This window comes from Gavialis gangeticus, unplaced genomic scaffold, assembly GCF_001723915.1.
Source record: "Gavialis gangeticus isolate Ggan-Ray unplaced genomic scaffold, GavGan_comp1, whole genome shotgun sequence".
NCBI classification, from domain to species: Eukaryota; Metazoa; Chordata; order Crocodylia; family Gavialidae; genus Gavialis; species Gavialis gangeticus.
Window position 1 is genome coordinate 98,851,525 of NW_017729025.1, and position 6,058 is coordinate 98,857,582.

The 6,058-nt window shown below is 53.7% G+C and overlaps 1 protein-coding gene across 1 annotated transcript in view; it reads right to left on the reverse strand.

Moving 5' to 3' along the window:
* Window positions 1-1,832, reverse strand: part of MDK (midkine (neurite growth-promoting factor 2)) — a 13,335-nt gene extending 11,503 nt beyond the window's left edge. The window contains exon 1 of the mRNA XM_019519302.1: window positions 1,739-1,832. The gene's annotated coding sequence lies outside the window, so the exon portion shown is untranslated. The remainder of the gene's footprint in view (window positions 1-1,738) is intronic.
* Window positions 1,833-6,058: the final 4,226 nt, after the last annotated feature.

The window sequence follows — 6,058 nt, forward strand, 5'->3', positions numbered from 1 at the left end:
TTTTTTTTCCCGGGTTTTTTTTTTTTTTTTTTTTTTTTTTTTTTGGAAGTCCAGCTTCTTTGTCATGGGCTTGAATATATCCTTCTCCCTCATGCCTGGTCTCTCCCCAAATGAGCTGCTTACCTACGGACAGAAACTGACAATCTCTCTCATCACCAACGGTTTGATTCACCTGGGATCGGCTCTACAGAAAGTTTCTGAGTTATTATAACGGATCATAAAGGCCAGCCATAAAAATGAAGGACCCAGGGACCCTGTCTGATCTCTCCTCTATGCCAGGGGATGCCAGCTGCTGGTGTCTCTCTTAACCCAGGAGCTGATGCCTAGGCCTCTGCCCCCAAGCCCAACTACTTTGCAGCCACCGACTGACTGGTCTGAATTGTTGTTGCACTTTGGGTACCGGAGAGACTCCTGGTATGGATCACTCAGCCCACAGACAGCAGCTGAAAACATGGGCTTGACCTGCTTTTCTTTTCTCAGACTGCAGCTTGGTCAGACTGCAGGGATGAGGGCGCACTGAACGCCCCACCCTGGGAATCTCCTTGCTGTCCCCCAAGCTGAGTTGATGTGCTACAAATCCTCCCTGCAGGGAACTGGGGCAGGATGGAGCTGGGGCAGGGCAGGAGAGGGGCAGCTTAACTCTCCCCCTTGGCCTGTCATTTGCAGCCAGTGGCTGGTGCTCTACCACCCTGGGTGTGGGTGGGAGAGCGAGACTCTGCAGCTCGAGAGCTTTTCCTGGGGGGATGCAACAACTGCCCCTCAAGGGACATAAAGGACCCAGTATTTGGGGGAAAAGGGTCGTACCTCAGGGATACAGCCATCCATCCCAGCTTCTCCTCTTTCTGCAGACTCAACCCTGTTAAACTGGGCGGTAAGAGTCTGGACGCAGGCTGTGGCTGGGCGGGAGAGGGTGCAGGCTGCCTGGCTGCCCTCCCAGCACATGCGCCTCCTGTTCAATCTGCCTTGCATGGGGCTTTTTCCAGGGAAGGCCACCCACCTCTTCTCTGTGCTGACGCCCGCCTGCCCCCCTCCCATCCCCATAACCTTCTGGGGCAAGGGGCAGCTTCAGGCCCGTACCTGCCCCTGGCGTAGCTCTCAGGGTGGTCGTCCTGCCGCCCTTCCCCTGCCGAGTGGGCCCTTCTGGCTCCTTCTTTGCCCACACTCCCCTATGCCACGTGGGCTCCCTCCCACGGCTGGGCCAGGCGGAGGAGAGCTGCTGCCCTGGCTGGGCACCCCTCGGCTTCGCCGGCTCGGGGGCTCCAGTGGAGCTGGGGGGATGAACGCCCGACCCCCGCCTCCACATGCTCATCTGCCCTCCCTGCGCCTCCCCCTGGCAGGGGGCCGAGCCCGGGAGCCCCAGGGCTGCTGCCCTCGCTCCTGCCACTTGACCCTGGCCCTGCGCTCCGGCCAGGTGGGGCACCCTCTAGTCTGCCTGGCACCACCCCGCGCCCCACACCCAGCCCGGGGCTCCCCGGCCGGCACCTCCTGGGGGCTGGAGGCAGGCGCGTTCTCCCGCCCGACCGCCCCCCAATCTTCGCGCGCGCTGATACTCGAGTGAATACGGGCCCGACGTGAGCCCGCGAGCTTCTTCCCGCCCCGCGCGCGGGGACTCGACGGCGCCTGGTGCGGGGGGGGCTGCCTCGCAGCCGCTGCCGCACGTCGGGGGTGCGAGCGAGCCCGGGGCTGAGGGCGGCCCCCCCCCGGGGACCGGGAGCGCCGCGGCACCCTCCGCACTTACTTGGCCGGAGGGAGACGCGCGCGGTGCTGGTGCTGGCGCCGCTGAGCCCCGCGTCCCGCTGCCGCTCGCTTCCCCTTTGTGTCTCCAGAACTAGTTTCAGCTGGTCACATGTGGACACCACCTTGCGGCGCGGCCGCCCCTGACGTCACGCCCAGCTGACGACAAAAGGTGGGTTTGGGGTTTTTTTGGAGCCCAAACTTCGCCAGGCTCCTCCCCCTACCCCTCCTCCCCGCCGCACGTGGGCAGCCTGCCCCCTGCCCGCGATCTTAGCCTTTGCCCTGCTGGGGGCAGAGGTGCGGGGCCTTGCGGCTCGTAGCCTGGGCCGGGGGTCTTGGAGAAAGCCCAGGGCATCCAAGGGACAGAGCAGCGCTTCCCAAGCTTTTCCTCGCATGACCCCATTTCCTCAGCATGACCCCCTCGCTCCCAATCCACAGCCCCCGCAACCCCATCTGCTGATGTTGAGATCCCATTTGGGGTCACGACCCACAGTTTGGGAACCACTGGGATAGAGGGAGGCTCCCTCTGCCCCACACCCCAGCCCTGGTAGCTGGAAAGAGCTGGGGGGGCTTGCACAAGACCTGGACAGAGATGGAGGAGGACTTGCATAAGACCTGGTAGCTAGAAAGAGATGGAGGAGGACCAGAGGTGGATTAAGGTTTACTGGGGGACCCCCTGGAGGACCCACGAAGGACCTCTCCTCACAAAGGTTGTGGGGGGAGAAGTGGTGCCTGTGCCCATGGGCAACATCTAGGCCGTTGAAGAGGGCGAGGGGCATCATCAGGCAGAACATAAGGCATCTTTTTGTCCAGTTCAAAGTAAAAGAGAAGCTATGCCCACAGGCGACGGGCACAGGGCTGGATGATTTGCTTTTCAGAGGAAAGCACAAGCAAGAAGTGTTTTGCCAGAATGAATTAAAAACCAACGTTCAGGGCCAGGACATTGGGGCTTCGTTCCCAGGAGTGGCGAACAGACAGGAGCACTGCAGAACAAAGGCTAGCTGGGTTGGTAGAACGGCAAGGGCGTTAGGAAGCAGAGAGGGTGGTTCGCACCGGGGGAAATGAAGGGTTTAGAAGGGATCAGGTGGATTAGAATGAGCTGCAGCGTCAAGGACTCCCCAGCACAGTCTGACTAGAACTGTTGCTGCTGCTGCCAGGCAGTTGGCTTTAAACTTTGAGCAGAGCAGGAGTCAAAGGGGCAAGTGCACCAATGCCACCCCCCCTACCCCCGCAACCCCAGATCCACCCCTAAGATGGGTTTTCAAGCTATTCAGGCTGGAGATAGCCCTCAGAAAATGCCAACTGAGTTTTCACTCGTGTCTTCACTACAGTAGAATACCTGAGTACTTCTGTTGCAAACTACTCAGAAGAACTGCAACGTGTCAGCATGTTCTTGGCACTCTGGATTTCTTCTGGGTTTATCTTGTGAAATGTGTGTAAATGTTTGCACACCTCACGGTGCTAAGATTGGTTGGCACTTTTAAAGGATCTCAGGGTGCCTTGAGGTGCTATGGCACCCTGGCCTAAGAGGTGGCTGCATCCTGTCAAACAGCAACCAGCCTCCAAATCCAACCCAGACAGAAATGACTAGCAGACAGAAGAGTCAAACTGCAAGCACAGTATATAGTCATGTTCTGGGCAAAACACAGCCACCTGGGGCACTGACCCAAGGGGGTCTGCCGCAGGGCATGCCAGTAAAGTCTCTTAGGTTGAACCTGCTTAGACTGCCAGAGGGAAAGTAAAGCGGGGGGCAGAGTAAGGAAGAGCTTGGGGGGGGGGGTCAATGAATGGGTCCAAAGGAGTCTGAGGTGGCACCATTTCCCCTGCAAGGGGATGAGACATGAGCCATGCCATTATGCTCACTTTGGAATCAGGCCCTGTGACCCTGGAGTCCCATCTGTAGTTCCTGGTGGCACCTCTCGGGGTACAGTAGAGTAACAGAAGCCATGGAGTGACTTTAACATCCCCCTGGATCCCACTGACACTGGCACAGCCTCCTAGATCTTGAGTGACATCTTGTAACATAAGAAGTGCCATACTGTGTCAGACCAGAAGTCTAGCTAGCCCAGTGTCCTGTCTGTATGTGTACGTCAAAATTGTGAACCCTGTTATATCCTGTTGGCTTCTAAACCATCCTCTGGGAATGAATTCCATGTGGTAATTATGCCCTGTGTGAAAAAAATAATATTTACTTCCCTTTGTTTGTTTTAAACCAGCTGCCTGATCATTTCATTGGGTGATTCCCCAGTTACTGTATTGTGAGACATAGTGAATCATAGTTTCCTGTTCACTTTTTCCAGGCTATTCATGATTTTATACCTCTTTGTCATGTCATCTCTCAGTTGACTTTTCCAAGGTAAAGTCTCAGCCTTTTTAGTCCCTCTAATAGGCAAGTGTTTCCATGTTCTGATCATCTTTGTTGCCCTTTTTAGTACCTTTTCTAGTTCTCCTATATTCTTTTAGAGATGGAACAGCCAGAACTGCACACAGTATTCAAGATGTTGGCACACCACAGATGCATATAATGGCATAATTAAGTCTTTTGTTTTCAGTTCCTTTCCATAGCATTCCTGATATTTTATTTGCCTTTTGGACAACTATTGCTCATTGAACCAGTGTCTTTGAACCTTAGTGACTCCATTGAACCACAATGACTTCAAGATCTCTTTCTTGAGAAGTAATGGCCCACCATTGTGTATGTATTGTTGGGATTATTTTTCCTGACGTGCATTACTTTGCATGAATCAGTGGTAAACGTCATCTGTCAGCTTGCTTGGTTTTGTAAGAACTTTCTCAGCTCATCCCCACCAGCTTTCGATTTGTCTATGTGGGATAACTTTGTATCATCTGCAGATTTAGCCACTTCACTACCTACTTCTTTTTCCAGATTATTTGTGTGTGTGTTGAACAGGGTCCAGCGCAGGTCCCTCTGGGCCCCCACTCCATTAGGAAAAATAAGCATTTAGTCCTACTCTCAAAGACACCCTCAGAGAATTCCAACAGATGCCATCAACCTCTCATCATCCCCACCCACCCTGCCTCTTTGTGCTTCTTTCTCTTGGACTGGGGCCCCAGCCTGCTTTGGTTGGTGATACACATTCTTTCCCCTCCCCATGATGTTCTCCCTCAGCCTTTTCTTGCATGGATGCAGTACCCTCTCAAGGCCAAAATGACCCCTATGGGCTTCCACACTGCTGGCAGCCCATACCTCCCCACTGCTTGGGTCCCTCACACCAACACAACCAAAAAGCCATTAAGGAGAAAGCAAGCATGGTAACAGCAATCATTTTCCCCTCCCCTTCTTTAGGGAAGAGGGGAATGCAGGGGCCAAACCACCTCTTCTGATGAGTTGCTTAGGAAGACAGCAGATCTGGTGTCATGTCAAAGGAATGGGCTTGTGGTGGGGAACAAAGCCATTTTTCCACTATCTACTCTGGAAGGATGGTACAGGGAGAATTGAGGAGCCATGGGTTTTATGAGCTGCTTCAAAATCGGAGATCTCTAAGAGATTCCTGTGGTTAACTCTGACATTGCTGGCAGTTTCTTGGATGACTGTCTGGGAGACCATTCAGCAAACATCTGAAGGGCAGAAGTCCATGGGAAGAATGGGGAGGATTATTTAGGGTGGCCACAGCGCAATGGGCTGGCCTTAAACAAAGGAACATTGCAGCTGAATGTCAAGGGAAACTTCCTGACAGCCAGAGGGGTGAGGTGGAAAGACCCATCGCTGGAGATGCTTAAAATAAGGCTGGACAAGGCTTTAAAGGGACAAACTTCAAAAGTTCAACAAAAGTAAGGCAATTCCTAGGGAAGTGGATTCTGTTAATCTCAAGAGTTTTGGCTCAAGAGCATTTTGTATGTATTGTCAGGAACTGCAATGTCACAAGCCTATCATGAGTACCTCAATGACATGGCTGGCTCTGGAGGCAGGAGCTGCTATTTTCACTCACCTCTCAGGACTTTGCAGTGTGAGGATAGGTGGTAGCAGGAACCTGGAAGATTTCATACTGGATCTGCCCAAGGTACTAAGAATCCCAAGGTCAACAGCATCCTTTTGGTCTTCTCTCACCTCTGCTCCTACCCCTCCTCCTCAGTCCTCTCCTGTTCAACCCCTGCCCATGCCCCGTTGTCCTTTTGGGTGGAGACCAGAGTGTGGAAAGGCGACTAGGGAGCACAGAGGTCATTTGTGGGCATCATTTTCTAACTGCCTGTTAGGCTTGCCCCTTCTGAGCACTTTGAGAAGGGACGCAGGGAGACATCACATCCCTCTTCAGCTCAGAGACAGAAGTAGAGCTGTATGTTTGCAAAAAAAAAAAAAAAAAAA